The sequence below is a fragment of the Notolepis coatsorum genome (assembly GCF_963971535.1).
Source record: "Notolepis coatsorum genome assembly, chromosome: 4".
Classification (NCBI taxonomy): Eukaryota; Metazoa; Chordata; class Actinopteri; order Aulopiformes; family Paralepididae; genus Notolepis; species Notolepis coatsorum.
The window spans coordinates 37,669,533-37,690,088 of record NC_140168.1 but is presented as its reverse complement, the minus strand read 5'-3'; positions in this window follow the sequence as shown (position 1 = coordinate 37,690,088).

Below are 20,556 nucleotides of genomic sequence, written 5' to 3'. Positions count from 1 at the left end.
GTTGGATACAGCACGTTCAATTGTTTTATAAAGGAAGGAGAGAAGAGAGACGATAGTTGCCAATGACGGTGGGGTTCAGGGTTGTGAGCGGTGTGACTCTGGCTTGTTTTAGGGAGGTGTTGACCACCCCAGAGTTGAGGGAGGAGTTGATGGTTGCCGTTAGGAATGGGAGGATGTCAGGTGCTATGGTCTGGAGGAGTGGGTAGGGTAACTGGTCCAGCTGGCATGTAGTCGGACGGTGCAATGTTACTAGTGTCAGGGTCTCGGCTTCTGTAATGGGAGAGAAAGATGACAGAGTGAAGGATGAGGTTCTTGATTCAGTATTTGGAATGGGTGGGGGTTGGGAGAAGGAGCTGCGGATGTTCTCCACTTTTTCCTCAAAGAAGATCGCAAAGTCTTCGGCAGAGAAAGATGAGGGGGGAGGGGTGGGGGGGAGTGAGGAGGGAGGACATGGTAGCATGCAGTTTGCAAAGGTTCTTGGCAGAGGCCTCAATTCTATGGTGAAAGAAAAAACATGATTAACATGATGTGTGCTTGTATGTATGTATGTGTACCTATGTATACTTTAGGCAATGTGTGTTCTATGTCCAAATGCTGTAATCAGGGTGATATACATTCCCTGTATAAAGAACGGTTTAAAATAAAAATCTAAATATATAGTTTTCAGTCAGTAACATGGGTCTCCCAGTCCCTCCACTCTGCAGTAAACACAAAATAAATGTTCTGTCATCCCTTCCCACTTTATCCAATCAGGAGAGATACCTCTAGATATGTGTACGTATTTCAAGTATTGCCAAGCCAAATTTGCACATATTTTTTATAACTAAGTTGTATTTCTTATTTTTGTGAGAAAATTTTTGCATTGGATAAAGTGGGAACAGGATACAACCGATACCAGCAGGACATAGTGAGTATTTGCGTCACCTAATGTTGTTTTGGCCAATCAAGTGACTTTAGTATTGTAGCGACCCTGGGATTTGGGTGATTGGTCAGCCGAGCTGTCACTCTGCACTCTATCAACCTGGGGTTTGGCAGGCGACGCTATTGGTTGTGTGAGCCCGGGGTTGGTAGATCGGAGGGGGCAGGGGCTGACCTGGGGAAAGGTATAAGAGGGTGTGGCACCTAGGGTATTATGGGAAGTTATGGGGATGAGTCTTACAATTACAGGCAGAGGTGATGCACCCAGACTTTATGCTGAAACTGATGCTAAGCGTTGAATAAAGCAAAGAGCGAGAAATAACAACAACCTCGGTGAGTCATCCTTTTCCGAGGACGTTACAGTATTATAGACTAACATAAATGTTCTTTTCCCACTAAAGCTGGGCAAACGTTACTTGGGCATACCTGTGTGTGCACAAAATGAACTAACGGATAATAACCTGCTATTGAAATCGTTGATCGATCACCAGCCCCTTCACTTATTGCAAACTTGTAGTAACGTTATAGCTAATATAATATACATTTACATTTACATTTAGTCATTTAGCTGACGCTTTTATCCAAAGCGACTTACAAGTTCTGTACGACAAGCCATCAGGAAGGGCACAACTCTATCAGCTGAGCAACAATGTTCATCAAAGTGTTGAGTACTACAGTGTAGGTTAGTTTATTAAGTGCATGACAGTACGGTTAGTTAGGGTTAGATATTTTTTATTTTTTTTATTTTTTATTTTTTTATTCAGATAATGGTTGAAGAAGTGCGTCTTTAGTCGACGGCGAAAGATTGGACGTGATTCGGCTGTCCTAACTGGGGTGGGTAGTTCATTCCACCATTGTGGGGCAAGGACTGAGAATAGGCGACTTCTCTTTGATGACCCTCCCGGAGCTTGGATAGGAGTAGGTCTGAGGCGGCCAGAAGATGCAGAGCGTAGGGGTCTTGAGGGTGTGTAGTTAGAGACCATTGACCGGAGGTAGGCGGGAGCGGTTCCCTTTGCCGCACGGTATGCTAGGTCGAGGGCCTTGAAGCGGATTCGTGCAGCAATGGGGAGCCAGTGCAGGTCCCTAAGAAGTGGGGTGACATGGGCCGACTTCGGTAGGTTTGAGATCAGGCGGGCCGCTGCGTTCTGAATGAGTTGAAGAGGCTTAGTGGCAGTGGCCGGGAGGCCAGCGAGCAGTGCGTTGCAGTAGTCGAGGCGGGAGATGACTGTTGATTGGACGAGGAGTTGGGTGGCTTCTTTTGAAGGGGCGGATCCTTCTGATGTTGCTCAGGAGGAATCAGCAGGTTCGTAGCTGCTAATGTAACAGTAAGTAATCAGTAGTTTCCCGATGAATAACCACCTTATTTCCTGTCCTTTACCGTATTTGTAGACAATATTGTCGCTGCTTATTATTTTTGTTGTTGAGTGTGGGCGCTACAAGGATAAAGACTTGGCGAGGAAAACATATCATCCTGCCTGACTGTGTCCTACATCACACCAGAGCCAGATTTCCTGACCCCATTCAATACCGAGGGCATGTTGAAGTGGATGACACACTGGGAGAGCTCTGACCATGTGAAATACAAGCCTGTAGAATAATGCTAGTAGCATTTTTCAAGGGTTTTCATTTTTCAATTACTGTAGTAGAAGATTTGTCCTTGAAGCTGATTTTGTTGTTTGTTGGGATGGGCATGAGTAATCGATTAACTGAATGTACGTCCACTAAAAGCGATTGTTTTTGCCTGCTCTGAAATCCTGTGAGGTGTGAGTTGTTACAGGAAGACAATAGTGGAAGCCTGAGAGAGTTGGACAGTGTTAAGGTTCGACTGGTAGACTCTAGTGCAGAGAGACTAGCAAGACAACTGAACGGGTTCCAAGGGTGTTTATTGTAAAAAGGTAGTAGACAAGCGAGGGGTCGTAGACGAGGCCGGGTATTCTGACACTCCAGAGGGTAATCCAGAATGAAGAGCAGGGAGGGGAGCCAGGTAGAGCAGGGGTTCCCAAACTTTTCAGGCCGCGACCCAAAAATAACGGTGTCAGAGAGCTGCGACCCCCACTATTATAGGAGGTAAAAATTGTTTTTTTATTATTATTATCATTTTTTTTATAAATGGAAATGTATGGTTGAAACATGCACACGTTCAAATGCACACACACTAGAAGCATTGGAGGCTTTTAACCAGGGCCGGACTGGGGAAACATTCAGGCCAGGAAATATAGTGCAAAATATAGCCCTAGTCAGGCCACTTTTTAAGCAGGGGGTCTGGGGGTCCCCCACCAGGACATTTCTTGTTACAAAGACTTAATTTCCTGCATTCTGGTGCAGGAATTTTTTTTATTTGTACCCTTTAAATGCCAGTGTTTGTGATGGCATCACAAATTATTGTTAAAAAACAGGCTAGCATATGTATGATTAGCAACAACACTGATTTTGATGGATTTTCAGTTTTTTTGTAATGTCAGATTGAAAATAATACAATATTTTCTTCAACTTCAGCCCTGATCATAACACCACATATTAATATTATAATTATAACCCTTTAAATGCCAGTGTGTGTGATGGCATATATTTGCAATATATCAAATGCAAAGTAGATTTTTCGGGTGGGGATTATTACAGGCTAGCATGTGTCAATGATTAGCAACAACAGTTTTTTGTAAGGGTCCCGCCTCCACCAATCATATGCGGCTCCTTTTGTGTGTGTGTGTGAGAGCAAGAGAGAGAGTTGCAGTGATCTCCTGGTTGTTCCCCACCTAGGTTATCTAACTATTGCGCTGCTGCAACTAGAAACACTGTCCTGGCCTGCTTCTAAGTTCAGTGGCCTGACTGCAAAAAAATAAAACGAATAAACTTTTTTTTTTTTGGATTATTTTTTTTTAATTTGTTTTGGAAATCATCTGGCGACCCCCCCGCGGCGGCTCGCGACCCTCCTGTGGGTTGCGACCCCGACTTTGGGAACCCCTGAGGTAGAGCAGTGGTTCCCAAAGTCGGGGTCGCGACCCAACTAATGCAAACTTGTATGGGGGGGTGCTAAAGGTGAGCGATAAAGTGGCAGTCAGGAGAATGAGGCTGGCAGGTCACTGCCAGAGACACCATGAGATGCCAACCAGCAAACTTGTACTGTGGGAACCAACACACGGGCATCGATCACGAGGACGTCCCACATTAACCTATGTGGACGTACTCAGGAGAGATGTGGGAACAGAAAGCACCGGCGAGCTAGCCAGATGCATGGAGGATCGGGATGACTGGAAGCACCGATGGAGGGCCTGTCCGAGGACGACCTAGATAGATAATAAATAAACAAAAACGAAAAATCTACTTATTTCAACGAACATTTCAAACTAAATAACAGATTATGCACATAAAACGCTGAAAACAACCGAAGCAACAATAGTATTTTAATGAGGCTATTATTATTATCATTATTATTTTGCAACAAGTTAGCCCTCTCATAAATAGCACATATAAATTAATAACTAACTTGAACTAACTTAATAGGATTGAAGTGATATTTGGCATAAAAATTCGGTCGCCTGGCAAAAAAAAAAGAAGAAAAAAAGCCAGACGATGTGCATTGGGCCGCGGCTCTCTGACGCCTTATTTTCTGGGTCCTGGCCTGAAAAGTTTGGGAACCCCTGTAGAGGACTGTTGACAAGGAGGACAAGGCAGGATTAGGCAAGGCAAGACAGGTACGGGAATAAACAAGAATGAGTGCAAAACTACAACTTTTGGGTGGGTTAGCTGAAACTACAATCTGACCCCGTCTTGCAGTATGAGCTGGGTATTTGTAGCCAGATGATTGGATGATCGTCAGCAGCTGTGGATGCTTGGGACCTGCCTCCACACCAGGTTCCAATCCTGCAATTAGCCACACATCCCACACCCACACAGAGACTAGGATACAGGGGACATGACACACAGGAGTAACATTACTGCAAAAAGTCTGTTGAAATACGGCCAATGGGTTCCACGAATACGCCCAACATTGTCAAACTCAAATCTGATCGGTTAATAAGCCTTTGGTGCACGCCTCACATATCGGCATGTAACTCGAGAACCGCTGAACCGATTTTGCAATCGACAGGCAACAAATAGGGCTTTAATTCTATATATATATTGTATTAAACGAAATGCACACCGAGCCGCTGTGAGGATTCTGTGAGGATTGGCCCATTCCCCGCCACACGCTTCTTCAAGGTACTGTGATGATTGGTCCATTCCCCGCCACACGCTTCAGGAGCGATTACCAATTTCCATCACGCACCTGTTTGTAATTAGCGCTCCAGAGGCTTCATATACTCTGGCCTTCTATCAATCGTTGTCGGGTCGTTTTGGATTACTACTGCTATTGCCTGTTCCCCCCCGTTGTTGTGCCTCGTCTACTTCTTCTCCAGGACGTCTTTGGAAGTCGCCGCTGGTGTATATCTCGATCATCCGTTGGAGCTGTGCCTCGTTGCCCGCTTTACGCGTTTGCGCTTTGGTGAGTTTTTGGAAACAAACCTTTGGATTATCTGTTTTTTGTGTGTTTGGATAACACTGAAGAAATACCGTTTTTGTTTTGTACTGGACTCAGCTAATTTGTGTGTTAGGATAACACTGAAGAAATACCGTTTTTGTTTTGTACTGGACTCAGCTAACTTGTGTGTTGGTACACCGAAAATCAAGTCACTTGTGATTTATACTAGACTCAACTAAGGAGGACTGAACTGCACTGCCTCTGTGTACAGTTGGATTGATTATTGACCACTCTCTCTCTCTCTCCGTTTCCTCCCCGAGTTGGATCCGGGAGTATCTGCAGAGCCGCAGAGGTAGTGGCGCCTACGCCGATTCCCCACCTCTAAACCGGGAGGATCTGCAGAGCCGCAGACAACTCTGCCGAAAGCATTCTCCTTTTTGTTAATTCTGATTTGTTATTTGGCTCTTTTTGATTCTGTAATAAATACGCCCTAGTGTTTTGCTAACTCTGAACTACCTGTCTGTGCCGTGCTGTTGGGGTCGGTTTCAAACCATAACAGCCGCTAGAGGTCGGCAAAGTGGCGCGTCACAAATCATCCACAAGAGGGCCCACATGTGATGTTAAGAGGTTAATGTTATGTTTCTTTTTCAAATGTAGCCGAGAGTAAAGACCTTAACGAAAATAAGAATGTATCGAAAAAAATGCTAATTATATCTCTTTTATCATAAAATCGCGATGAAATGACTAAATCCAGATTTAACACTGTCATTGGAAAGAGGAGCTTTTTCCCTATACATATATGTACGATTTGGCCATAATAAGGTCAAGGTCAAGTTCAAGGTCAAATGTGAATTTATAATTCAAATGGATTATAATTTATTACTGTATCTACAAATCCTTCTGTTTAATCATCTTCCCTTTATTCATTTGCTTAGATTTTTTTGTACACTTGATCTCAAGAAGGTGCTGAATGAGCTCAGTGTAATACAAATAACCTCAATATTTGTATGGTGTTATTCACTGGCAAATATGCAAGAAAAATCATTATTTATATTTTCCTTTGTTTCATCACAATTTACTCAAGCCTAGTAACAGACACAATATTTCTAACTCTGGGAATACATACCCCCAGGTCCCTAGATGTTCCTAGATACCAAGAACATGCTAATTGACATTGTAGAAGTGGAGCAATCTTTCATTTGCTTGGGCATGTACCTTTAGGCGGAATTTCGGAAAATAGGGCTACAGCTTAACAGGTTGTGACAATAAACACCATCTCCCCATCAAATTTAGCAGCAGAATGGATTCACTCAAAATCCTGAAGGCCAGATTGGAAATCTGATTGGATAAAAGCTCAAATGTATATGAGCTGCACTCGAAGCAGAAGAACTGAGGCAACTATATGAATAGACTGATGTGAACAAACCTTATAAAATACATATAACATTAACATTAATATAGGTTATGTTAAATTATATTATAAATTAATTAAAATAATCATTTTCTGATTCTGATCTCTGCTGCTACCTATTGCCAGCCCAAGAAAAAATATTCTCAAGAAATCTGCATTTCCATGAGTGGAGAGACCTGCTGCAGAGTGGAGGTAAAGTAATTAGTACATGATTGATTGATGGATTGATTGATGTTTTGAGCTGGGTTTTCTACTGTTAAGGGTTTCAATCATTCAAATGTGGCTGGGTGGTTACACAACTCAGAACACATATTTATTTTCCCTTTCCCCAGACTTTAAGGAAAGTGTCCCAGAATGAGTGCAGGAATTGAAGATATGGCTATGACAGGGGCGTGGCTAAAGCGATCACAGTATCACTTATGTTGGGATACATCTCAACTAGTCTGGCTTTAAAATAATGGAGCTATGTAAGACCTTAATACTGTATACGGCTCAATCTAGCACATGAAGTATAAGAGCTAATCCTATCGATCGCTCCAACCCACCAGTCATCTGACAGTTCAACATCCATCTCTCCCTCCCGAGCAGGTTTAGCTTTGTGAGAAACCTCATCATTAAATTACATGACAGAGAGATAGACCCGAGAGGCTTCTGATCGGATTTAAGCTTGAATAGTTCCTCCCAAGGCGGTGGGGGGGGGGGGTGGGGGGGGGGTGGAGGGCAGGAGGGAATGAAGAGAGCTGAGTCTTTACAAAGTTCCGATCCTAAAGGTAGTGTGATGAGACTCAAAGCTAGAGGAACTACTGTGATGGAGCAGGAAAGGGGAAAGGGGCAGGATCCAAAGAGGAAGGGGAAAACGGGTGGTTAGAGGCGATAGGGGCCCTCATTTATCAACGTGGCGTACGCACAGATATGTGCTTAACCCGTGCGTACGACCATTTCTGAGCAAAGTGTGGGATTTATCAATTTGAACGTGAACTTGACTTTGTGCTTATGTCTACGCACAGCTCTGAGCATGCTTAGCTGACGCCCAGTGGTAGAATATCGTTACTACGGTATATGCGCTCCTCAGTTCATGCATTAGTTTCAACGCGGAAATAAGCTTTCGTGCATTACTCCTGACACTGGCGCGTGTTCTGTATGAACCGTAATTCATTATAGTGCATTGTGAAATAGCGACAGTAGTGTAATTATAATGGGCTCATGCGCGAACAAGAGGTTGGCTTGTTTGTTTGGCAGGGGGGACAGACGCAGAACACCTAGTGTAACTGCCACCGTGTCATAGCGTAATTCAAGTTAAGCTTCAGTCTGATGTCATATAGTAGAACCGGTTAGAACAGGCTAGAACCTTCCAGAACTGCGCTCCACAGTGTATAAATAGAGAGAACTTACAAGGGTTCTCTCTCTCATTTCTCAACCACCATCAACCTAGCCCCTTTCGTGACTGTGATGCACCGAGTGAATCCACAGTCACTTGCTCCTCAATAGGAAACCAACCTAGATTTACCCTGAATGACTGGTTCTGACCGAACCGTTCGTTATACAAGAATCACAGAGACGTTTCAAAGGTACTCACAGTTGCAGGAGGGTTTCGGACAGAGATACGGGATGGTTTGAAAGCTCTGCGTTGCTAATAAACATTTTAAATATTTTCTATAAACTGGTCAACACTGCATTATTTCCGGCGTTGTGTGCATGATGCGCATGCGCTGTGATCACACCAGGCAGCCAACGCCGGAAATAATGCTGTGTTGACCAGTTTATAAAAAATATTTAAAATGTTTATTAGCAACGCCGAGCTTTCAAACAATCCCGTATCTCTGACCAAAACCCTCGTGCAAATGTGAGTACCTTTGACATTTCTCTGTGATTCTTGTATAACGAACGGTTCGGTTAGAACCAGTCCTTCAGGGTAAATCTAGGTTGGTTTCCTATTGAGGAGCAAGTGACTGTGGATTCACTCTGTGCATCACAGTCACGAAAGGGGTTACAGAACGCCCACCTCCACCAAACGCGATTAAATATTGTTTCAAATAAAAAGCGACATACTATTATTTTGTGTCATGTTTCCAAATAAGATTGGCCACAACGAAATGCTTTCTACTTCAATTTGTTGGTTAGAATAGATTACCTCGCTCCGTTGAAACTTCACTGAGACTAACAGTAAAAGACAGTATTTTAATAATAATAATAATAATAACAATAATAATAGAGCTTCATTTTATATAGCGTCTTTCAAGAGACCCATGCAAGGTCGCTTTACATAGATAGGGGGGGAAATAACAAAGTAATAAACATAGTGGACAGACTATGTAAATATGATGATGGAATTCAAGTTCATGTTTGTATTTATCACATAGGCAGGCTACACATGGCGTATAGGCTACATCATACATGGCAGTGAGATTCATTGTTCTTGTATATGCTCTCGTATTATTGTTTATATAGGCTACCCAATACTGACATCAAAATAGATTGTATGCATCTAGAAATCATATGCAGCAGGTAGAAAATGTACGGAAAATCAAGCTCAAGCTTAGGAGCAAGGTGATATTTATGAAGACAGGTGTGCGTAGGACCTGTGTACGCACGTGTGATAAATCCCGTTTTTTTTGTGCGTGCACACATTCTAAATTCTGTGCTTAAGTATGGAAATAGAACATTTTCTAAGAAAACTTGATAAATGAGGGGAGTTGAAGCCGGGGAGAATCTTTGATGCACAGATTTTAAGGCTAAAACAACGGGGCTTTAATATGAAAATATTTCAAGAAGATAATGCTTATTTGAATCTTGTTACACCTCAAGTCTCAGAGCAGAGACAAGCTGAGAAAAGACAATCTAAAGTTTGCCTGCATTTTCAGTCAGGTACTAGGTGTGTAAACAATACTGTAGCTCTTACTGTAAATCCACCCCTAACCACTCCCCCACTGGATTACACAGGGGTACATAGCTGCTACTGTATACAAGCTGAACTACAAGCTACAGGTCCCTAAGGGACACAAAAAAGTTACATTGCAGTCAATAGAGATATTCAGAAAATAAAGTAGAAGAGAAGGGGATAAAATCAGTAGAAGTGTATTGTCACATACTTATAGTAAGAGGGTGAGTAGGGAAGATGATGTGCATGACTTAGCCTCGATTGAGCACCAGGGGGTGACAGCCGAGTAATACTGGTACAGACATTTCTGAACATTAGTCGCCCAGTAGTAGAATGAATAATTTGGAAGAAAACATGACCAAAAAAAGGGGGTGGACCATACATTCAGATAACAGAACGACAAGACAATAAGGTGTCCTCCTGTACTACATCCAACTGCTCCACTGTTGCCATGTGATGAGGGCTTATATACACAGGGGCAGGTCATCAGCACACCTGTGACAGATGAAACACAATTAGCTGGGGAAAATCAAGGGGCAGTGCATAATTTACATGCAAAAACATGCAATATAAAATCAATGCAAACCAAGAAATAAAGAAATAAACATATTACAAATAAGTAAATATGATACATATTCAATTTTTTTTTACTTTTAACATTTTCAGAAAACGTTTGAGCTCCCTTGCTGGGGAACAAACCCAGGGCACTTTACCACAAGACTACCAAGACACACTTTTCTGAAACCTTAACCCTAACCTTAACCACAGTGTTACCTTAAACTAACCATAACCGTTGACTCCTAACCCCAACTATATATCTTAAACATACGCTTTCTGATGAGACCGCGTTGCCGTTTAAGCTCAGCTGTATCAAGCGTGCCAATAATTCTGAGAGGCAGTGCGCATGCTAATTGCTGCGCCCCCACATAACCCTTTTTCCTCCGATGCGGCAGATTAAGGACTAAATAAGCTCTGACCTTTAACTCTCTTTAGCCCCATGAGATCCCTTTATTCTCAAAGTACCGGTTTTCATCCTCTTTCTCTTCTCAAATGAGGCCTCCCTCTCGCAAACGAGGCCTGCCCTGTGCTTTGTCACTTTCTTTGACAACATTCTGTCTACCATATGTTCAGAAAATACAGATGTTTGATACGTATAATGTATGATATTAAAATCAAACCACACATAACATGACATCCCATGGATTCCTTATACTTTACCTTACACTGTGAAATGTCCGCAAGGGATTTCGTAATGTGCTCTTTAGCCTTTACTATGTGCTGCTGCTGTGTGGGTTATGAGTGGGTTACCTTAAAGGTGAAATGTCACCCATGAATAGTTATAGGAGTTTTACAGCGCAGTGTTTTATATATGAGGAGACTCATAGAAGGGGTCAGAATACAATAACAGGGATGGTGCAGTTTTAAAGGGCCAATGAAATCAAAATAGATGTTTGTCATTTCCTGGAAGACAAAAATAAATAAATGTTGATGAGTCATCCAGCATACCGGGGCGTATACTCATTTTGCGTCCAATGAAATGCTTTCTAGAATGACATTTACTGAGCTAGCACTCAGTAGGTTCAATGTTAGCACTCACTGGGAAGAACAGTAGACCTATCGCTGTTAGGGTTTGAAACCGACCTCAAACGCACGGCACAGACAGGTAGTTCAGAGTTAGCCAAATACTAGGGCGTATTTATTTACAGAGTCAAAAAGAGTCAAGTAACAAATTCTGAACAACAAAAAAGGAGAGTGCCTTCGGCAGAGTTATCTGCGGCTCTGCAGATCCTCTTGGTGTTAGAGGTGGGGAATCGGCGTGGACGCCGTTGCGGCTATGCAGATACTCCCAGCTTCAACTCGACGTGGAAACGGAGAGAGAGAGAGAGATATCAACAACAGTCCAACAGTACACAGAGGCAGTGCAGTTCCGTCCTCCCTTAGCTGAGTCCAGAACAAAACAAAATGGTACTTCTTCAGTGTTTATCCAAAACACACAATTTAGCTGAGTCCAGTACAAACAAAAACGATACTCTTCAGTGTTATCCAAAACACACAATTTAGCTGAGTCCAGTGCAAACAAAAACGATACTCTTCAGTGTTTATCCTAAACACACAATTTAGCTGAGTCCAGTGCAAACAAAAACGATACTCTTCAGTGTTATCCAAACACACAAAAACAGATAATCCAAAAAGGGTTTGGTTCCAACTCACCAAAGCGCAAACGCGTAAAGCGGGCAACGAGGCGCAGCTCCAAACGGAGGAACAAGGTATTCACCAGCGGCAATCCAAAGATGTCCTGGAGGGAAAGTAGACGAAGCACAACAACGGGGGGAAAGCAGGCAGAAGCAGTAGTATTCAAAACGACCCGACATCGATTGAAAGAAGGTCCCAGTATAAGAAGCCTCTGGGGCGCTAATCACAAACTATGACAGGTGCGTGCTGGAATTGATACTTGCTCCAGAAGCGTGTGGCGGGGAATGCACCAATCAACACAGTACCTTAAAGGAGCTTGTGGCGGGGAACGAACCAATCCTCACAATCGCTATTCTCCCAGTTTTCAGTAAACTGATGGAGAGAATAGTCCACTCACAAATACAGGATTACTTTGACTGTAACGGCTTGAACACAAGTTTTCAACATGATTACACACCTAACCATTCCACTTGTTCTGCCATTACAGTAATGACAGATGACTGGCTCAAGGAAATTGATAACTCAAAGATGACTGGTGCAGTATTACTTGATTTTAGTGCTGCATTCGATGTCATAGACCACGATCTGCTCATCGGTAAACTAGAATGCTATGGGTTTTGTCCAACAGCCATCATATTTATGAAGAGTTATCTCACAAGTAGGACACAAAGGGTTTATTACACTGGCAGCTGGTCTCACTCTAAGGTCTTAGACTGCGGGGTCCCGCAAGGGAGATGCCTAGGACCACTCCTATACGCCATCTTCACAAACGACTCCAGTCACCCGAACAACTGCCTCTTTGAACTGCTGCGGTCAGGCAAGCGATACCGGAGTCTCAAGGCGAGCACAGAAAGACTCAGAAGAAGCTTCTATCCCCAGGCCATCAGGCTGCTCAACGAACAATGAACACTACATTTACATTTACATTTACATTTAGTCATTTAGCTGACGCTTTTATCCAAAGCGACTTACAAGTTCTGTGCGACAAGACAGCAAGAAGGGTATAACTCTATCAGCTGAGTAACAATGTTCATCAAAGTGTTGCGTGTTACAGTGTAGGTTAGTTTATTAGGACAAGTGCATGACATTAAGGTTAGTCGGGGTTAGATTTTTTATTTTATTTTTTATCATTTCAGATAATGGTTGAAGAAGTGAGTCTTTAGTCGACGGCGAAAGATTGGACGGGATTCGGCTGTCCTAACTGAGATGGGTAGTTCATTCCACCATTGTGGGGCAAGGACTGAGAATAGGCGGCTTCTCTTTGATGACCCTCCGGGAGCTTGGATAGGAGTAGATCTGAGGCGGCCAGAAGACGCAGAGCGTAGGGGTCTTGAGGGTGTGTAGTTAGAGACCATTGCCCGGAGGTAGGCGGGAGCGGTTCCCTTTGCCGCACGGTATGCTAGGTCGAGGGCCTTGAAGCGGATACGTGCAGCAATGGGGAGCCAGTGCAGGTCCCTAAGAAGTGGGGTGACATGGGCTGACTTCGGTAGGTTTGAGATCAGGCGGGCCGCTGCATTTTGGATGAGTTGAAGAGGCTTGGTGGCAGTGGCCGGGAGGCCAGCTAGCAGTGCGTTGCAGTAGTCGAGGCGGGAGATGACTGTTGATTGGACGAGGAGTTGGGTGGCTTCTTTTGTCAGGAAGGGGCGTATCCTTCTGACGTTGCTCAGGAGGAATCTGCAGGTTCTGGTTGTCGCTGCGATGTGAGCAGAGAAGTTCAACTGGTCATCGAGGACAACACCAAGGTTCTTGGCGGTCGGCGACGCGGTCACAGCTGCATTCTCGACTGTGATGGAGAGGTCGGTCAGGGGGGAGGATTTGGCCGGCAGGTGTAGCAATTCTGTTTTGCTTAGGTTCACAACAACAACCATCAAACGCACATAGCACACACATCCACACGCACACACTCACTTTAAACAAACACACTGTAGCACCCACTCCCAGTGGCGAATCCTTATGGAAGCCAACGGAAGCCATGCCTCCCTAATATTAAAATATGAATGAATATCAAATATGAAATATAAAAAAATATATATATATATATATATTTTTTTTAATATAGTTTACATTCTTTTTCATCTGTGCATCTGTGTTATAATTTTTTTTTTTTTTTTTAAATGTCTCCCTCTTCTCCTTCTCACTCCCTCTAACACACTGTCAGACTCACTGTGCTCATTGCAGCTAGTATAGGAGAGAGGCAGGGGGTAGGTCTCTTTCTCCAGGCTTCCAGCATTATAGAGTCCAAATCCGATCCTAGCCAATCAGATTCGAGCTGACTGCCACACCCTAAAAGTTTAAAACGGGGCTGTGAGGAAAACACTCAGCATATTTTCCCCTCTGCACTCTGAACATTGTATTAAACCGTAACTGTTCCCACGGGCCGAATATTGCCCCGATCCTTGCGAGATTAAATCCACGGGGACCTCTCGGCGTGCCGAAGCTTTTCCTAAATCACTTCCATCATCGAAAACGAGGGGAAAAGGTCGGCTCGCGACCCTGAAAATGTCGCGTGATTTTAAAAACGCTGTATTAAGTGAGCCTATTATGGGATCCACGCGAGCTTTCTATCGGGGAAACATCTGGGCGTCCCACAACTTTTACTCGTTCACATGTAGCCCCGAAAATGCTTAGAAAAGGAAAATAGAAAGCGTGGAATAAACTCGCCGAAACGGAAAAGTGTCCCACGGGCGCGCCGTGATTCCGATCCGCGTGAAAATATTCACGGTCATAGAGGAGACCGTGGGACACCTTTTTGCAACCGAATATGTGTCTCGAATTTGCTCCCACGGGGCGCGCAAAATCGGACCAAAAATGAACCAATGCTCCAGCAGTATTAATGACCCTGATGTAAACAAGACAAACGTCTTTCTCTGGTCTGCATCCCCTTGAGCCGTACTGTATTGTACCCATTCTGCAATCTGTTAAATAAATAAAAAGAAAGTTTGACTGGCCGCCGAGCCATACTGTAGTGTACATGGTGACTGCTTGACTTAAAAAAAAAAAAGAAAAAAAATATTAATAAAAACATTTAATAATTTTTTTTTTTATAATTTTTTTTTGGCTTCCCCTGTTATTTTACCCACGCGACGCCACTGCCCACTCCACACACTTTATAGCACACACTCACTTTAATCAAACACACTGTAGCACCCACTCCCCACACTTTATATTTATTGATGAAGGATTGCACTACAACTCGTACACCTTACTGTAAATTGTACCTAAATTGTACCTCATCCCATTTCTGCTTTGCACTATATAGTATTGTACATTAGTACACTGCATAGTATTGTATATTATATGGTAACTCAGTTACGTCTATTCTGCATCGAACATTGTACATATGTCTATACTGAACACTGTGACCTCATTTTCTACTTCTAATTTACATGCTATACTATGTTATTTGATACTATCTTGTCTAGCACAGTCTCTGGAGCGTAACAGTAAGAAGCATTTTGTATGAAAGTATTCTGTACTTCTGTATGACAACTATTAAAGAAACTTGAAACTTGAAACTTGAAACTTGACTTACCATCAGTTCTGTGTAAAGCAACTGTACAAATGTATGCCGATTTTTCCAGATTGTACTATGCTGCAAAAACTGTCAGTGAACTGGACATCAGCTGAGTTAAATATGGTGTTTTATTGGATAAACCGGAATAAGTTGGTAATTATCTTGGGTTTGAGTCATAAACTGTCATCGATACCAACAATTTTTTGAACGTGTCTGAGGAACCCATAGAACAGGTAAATAAAGTAAAATTACTGGGCATAATAATTGATAGCCAGCTGTCATGGGCAGAACACATTGATACCATAGTGAAGAAGATGGGGAGTGGTATCTCCATGGTGAGGAAATGTCTTTCTTATGTCCCTACATACATTGTGGGACAGGTGGCAAATCTTGAATTTTATGTCACCTGGATTATTGTGCACCAGTATGGTCCTCTGCATCCAAAGGTCAACTAAAGAAATTGCAAACTGCCCAGAACAGAGCTGCAAGCTTGCTAGATTAGTCTTACATCGTTCCATAACTCTCATGGTTAACGGTAGAGAATAGGCTGGTTTTCAACACGGTAACAATTTTCAGGAACACTTTTCGTCTCAACCTGTTTTCTTATACAAACAAATTGTCAGATGCAGTCAGGTTCATTCTTATTTTACTAGGTCAGCCGATGATGGACAGATTATGTCACCACGTCCGAAATCAAATGCTTTAAAGAGGACTGTTGTTTATCATGCCATCAATCATTGGAATAACTGCCCACTGAACATAAGTAAATTGAATAGCAAAGTGTCTTTCAAATACCACCTGAGAATGCACTACTTAAATATGTGAGCAAAATATTCTGATGTCTACAATGTTTTACTGTTTTTAGATTATCATTGTTAATTAAGTGAATTGTGATTGTCATATGTATCTCATGTTGTTATGTTTTGTGTTTTTTGTTGTCTTTCTGTGTGGACCCCAGGAAGACTAGCTCGCCACTTAGGTGGCAGCTAATGGGGATCCTTAGCTTGCTAGTTATTAATTTTGGATCCGACGGAGCCAACTGCCGTCGGGGCCAACGGCATCGTCATCTGTCAATCAAAATTGCCGTCACGCCCAATGTTCCCTAATATTTTCGGTCTGAGCAAACACTCAAACCTCCTGAGCAGACATCAGCAACTACTGAGCAACATAAAGTCACCTGCCGATTAACCGGTTAGTAGATAAAAATCTATACATTTTGCTGATACACAGAAATAATACAAAAAGGCATATTATATTCCTTAATCAAATATTTATTTGACAATTGATTGACGATACAGAGCAAAGTCCTCCCTCCCTCTCTCGCTCTTCTCTCTCCCCCCTCTCTGTCTCTATCTCTTTCTCTCTCTCTCCCTCTCTCTCTCCCTCCCTCCCTTTCTCCCTCTCCCTCTCTCTCTAAACCTCTCACCTTCCCCTCTGCTTCATTCCTCCTTTCTCTGTTAGTCAGATACACATCAGAAAAAAGTAACTTTTTTCCAGACTCCTCTGGTCTGGTCATAGCTCTTACTTAGTCCTTTCTGTTTCCCATCTGTCCTTCTCAGTTCTCCAGTGGTTGTACACAGGGCTTGACATTAACTTTTTAGCTCACCAGCCACTGTGGCTCGTGGTTTTCCAAAGTCGCTAGCCATTCAGCATTTTCACCAGCCAAAAAACACACACACACACACACACGCACGCACGCACGCACGCACGCACGCACGCACGCACGCACGCACGCACGCACGCACGCACGCACGCACACACACACACACACACACACACACACACACACACACACACACACACACACACACACACTTGTCAAAATCGACACCATTCCAACAGCCTTTTTACAGCTACAAACTGTACCTTTAATATGGTAAACTCGGATTTCGTGAAGTCCCAGGGATGGCGGAATGGGATTGGTTGGAAAAGAGACGGGCGTTTAGGGAGACCAATCAAGAGGAGACCGCAGTATTTTCCAAAGCTTCCTCGTCAGAGTGTGAGGATTTAGCGGTTTGAGGCGATCTTTGTAAGTACTGATTTGAGTCTTTTAAACATCGTTGTTCGGCATATTATATAATTCGTTATGTTTCTGACAATTTATAGTGTTTGTGAGATATTTTGAGGAGATTTTGTTATTATTTTCCACTCCAAAATCATGTTTCAAAAGCAGTGTGGTGATGCTAGAATTCAGCCCGAAAAGAATGTATCTCCCCCGCGACCACAACGGATCCTTTATGTATCTTATTCAGTCTAACAATGTTTTCAAATATTGTATTTGCTGTTATTTGTTTATTCTAGGGTGACCATATTTTGATTTCCAAAAAAGAGGACATGCTGGCCTCAGCCTCGAGATACTTAATGATACTCAAAGTTTACTCAAAGATACCTTATTGTTTTAACCTCTTAACATGCACCCAGAAAAGCGGCAATTTTTTTTTACTTGAACTTGAGGACTGCATACTTTTTTTGCAAAGCTTATCTTTTTACTTTATGCTTATAGCACATGCATACGCCTGGTCTCTTTTGAAAGATAACATTCTGAAGTTTGTTACACAATAAATAATATTTTAGTGCTAATGAAATAGAGAGTAACATATTCTATAAGCTGGAAAACACCACACATACATAGCCTGAAGTCTTATGTACTACATGTCAACATTATATAAAAAATCTGTTCAGAAATGTGTCTTCTAGAGACATCCGGGTAAACCGTGTGCCAAGAAAAAAGCTCTCCATTTCTCCATTTTCTCATCCAAGTAAATTCATTCAAATTTGTATCACTTCCTGTCTTCGCTCGTCAATTTTCACCTACATTTGCACACCCCCACGTGGGATATCACTGGAAAGCTACACTCATTGTTGGCTACAAGTTACAACACTGACCAATAATTTTCGCAATCGGTGGATGATTGACAGTTCTCGAGCCTCAGGAGTCTGCGGTGATAATCTGACGCACAAACATAAAAAGTTGCACGCCTGACATATAGGCATGTTGTATGTAACTCGAGAAGCAAGGAATGGATTTTGTCGAGTGAGGTGGCATTTGAAGGGCAACATATAGAGCTTTAAATCGAAAAATGCAGCCCGAGCCTTCAGATGCTCGCAAAGTTCCGTGAAAAACAATGAAACCTGGAAATGTGCATGAATTTATAAAAAAACACGGACCTCCCGGACAAGGTGTGAAAAGAGGACATGTCCGCTTCCATGATGCTTCTACTCGGCCGGCAGTGATTAGCTGCGGCCTCCTCGTACCTGGCTTGTTGCTAGCATTCAGCTATAGCCCAACAACCAGCCCCTGTAACGTTCTGGGTTCCTGGCTTAGGAACCCAGCTGTCATTCTGGAGTTATTTCACCTGGTGGTTGGTATTTGCACTTTGTTGGTCACGCCCCATTCCTGATGTGTCACTGATTGAAACGTCACCACTGGTTGCTGTCATGAGCTGTCAATGACCTGTCACTGATTATTGATTGGAATGTCTGGTATTTGGACTATTTATTCACTCTCTGTTCCCTTTGTATTTTGTCGAGGCTTCAGATATCCGTACGATGTTGCTGATCTACCTGCTGTTCACTTGTCTTTACTATTTGTTCTTTCTCTCTGTTGACGCCCGGCGTCTTTCCTGGTTATACGTTGCTCTGTGTGCTTAATAAAAGACACCTCCGAAGAAAGAGCATATCTATCTCAGTCTCTCCTCCACCATTGGACTCACTACTGCTTACCTGCATACGTAACAGCCCCGCAGTCACCATTGTTTTCCCAGGGAAGGAGCTTGGAAAGAGGCAGAGAGTCATGGTGGAAGACAAGGCTCGAGGAAGAGAACGGGGTAAGTTTGAACACAAATGTTAACGCACACATTATTTATGTAATCATTTAACGTGGAATAAATTTTGTTTGTCTGTGTCTAAGTGATAATAATCTATTTTTCGTGATATTTAGTTTCATTCATTCATTCATAACTTTTGAACAATAGATGCTATTTCTAATCTGTTAACTTCTATATTGCCCCACACGATTGGCTAAATGCCATACACTCTAATCTTTCTAGTCCCATGTGAGTGAAGTACAGTCAAATGCATTTGTTTGTTTCAAGTTGAAGTTCAATAAGTTGAAGGTCAAATACATGAAGAATAATAACACTAATAATGATGATAATCATACACATATTTTATATCATTGGAAAGCCCTAGTTGTTAGATTCAAAATGCTACCAAATATGAGGTACTTTGAAATACCCACTAACAAATAATCCATGACAAACCCATGAAGTTCGCATTCAGATTTGGGATGAATAGGCACAGAATTAATGTTACTAATGCGTAATGTTGCTAACCTATGTTGCTAACATTAGCTTGCTAGCTAATGAGTTGACCGTAATGCACATTCAGCACTAATTGGCTGCTATAAATGCTAATCAATATCCACAAGTCCCTCCCTAGCTTCGTGTTTTTACAGGAAACACATTAATACATGGAATCAAATAGCATTCTGCTAGCTGTTTCATGGGGACTTTAAAGGAAAACTCCAACATTTTGGGAAATTAGCTTATTCGCCATCTACCCTGGAGTTAGACAAGAAGATACATACCGTTTTTCTTCTCTGTGCATGTAGTAGGAGTAGGAAGAGGCGCACCATTAGCCTAGCTTAGCGTCAGTCACTGGAAGTAGGTTCCTCCATTAGCCTAGTTCCCAACGTCTTCCTACTCCTACTGCATGCACAGAGAAGAAAAAGGTATGTACTGTATCTTCTTGTCTAACTCCAGGGTTCCCAAAATGTTGGAGTGTTAAGATACATACCTTTTTCTTCTCTGTGCATGCAGTAGGAGTAGGAAGACGTGCACCGTTAGCCTAGCTTAGTGGCAGTCACTGGAAGTAGGTTCCTCCCATTAGCCTAGTTCTCAACGTCTTCCTACTCCTACTGCATGCACAGAGAAGAAAAATGTGTATGTTCTTGTCTAACTCCAGGGTAGATGGCAAATAAGCAAATTTCCCAAAAAGTTACTTCCAAGCATTCAGTTAGACCACACACATACAAAAATTACTGGCATTTTCCTCCATTAGATGTGACTTATCAGAGGCACGGAGTTGAGAGGGACGGGAGGCTCTGATATTAGCTGAGCATGATGGAAAATTACAACAGATCAAATGAGTGGCCCTCTGATTACGCTCTTGACTGCCAGGTC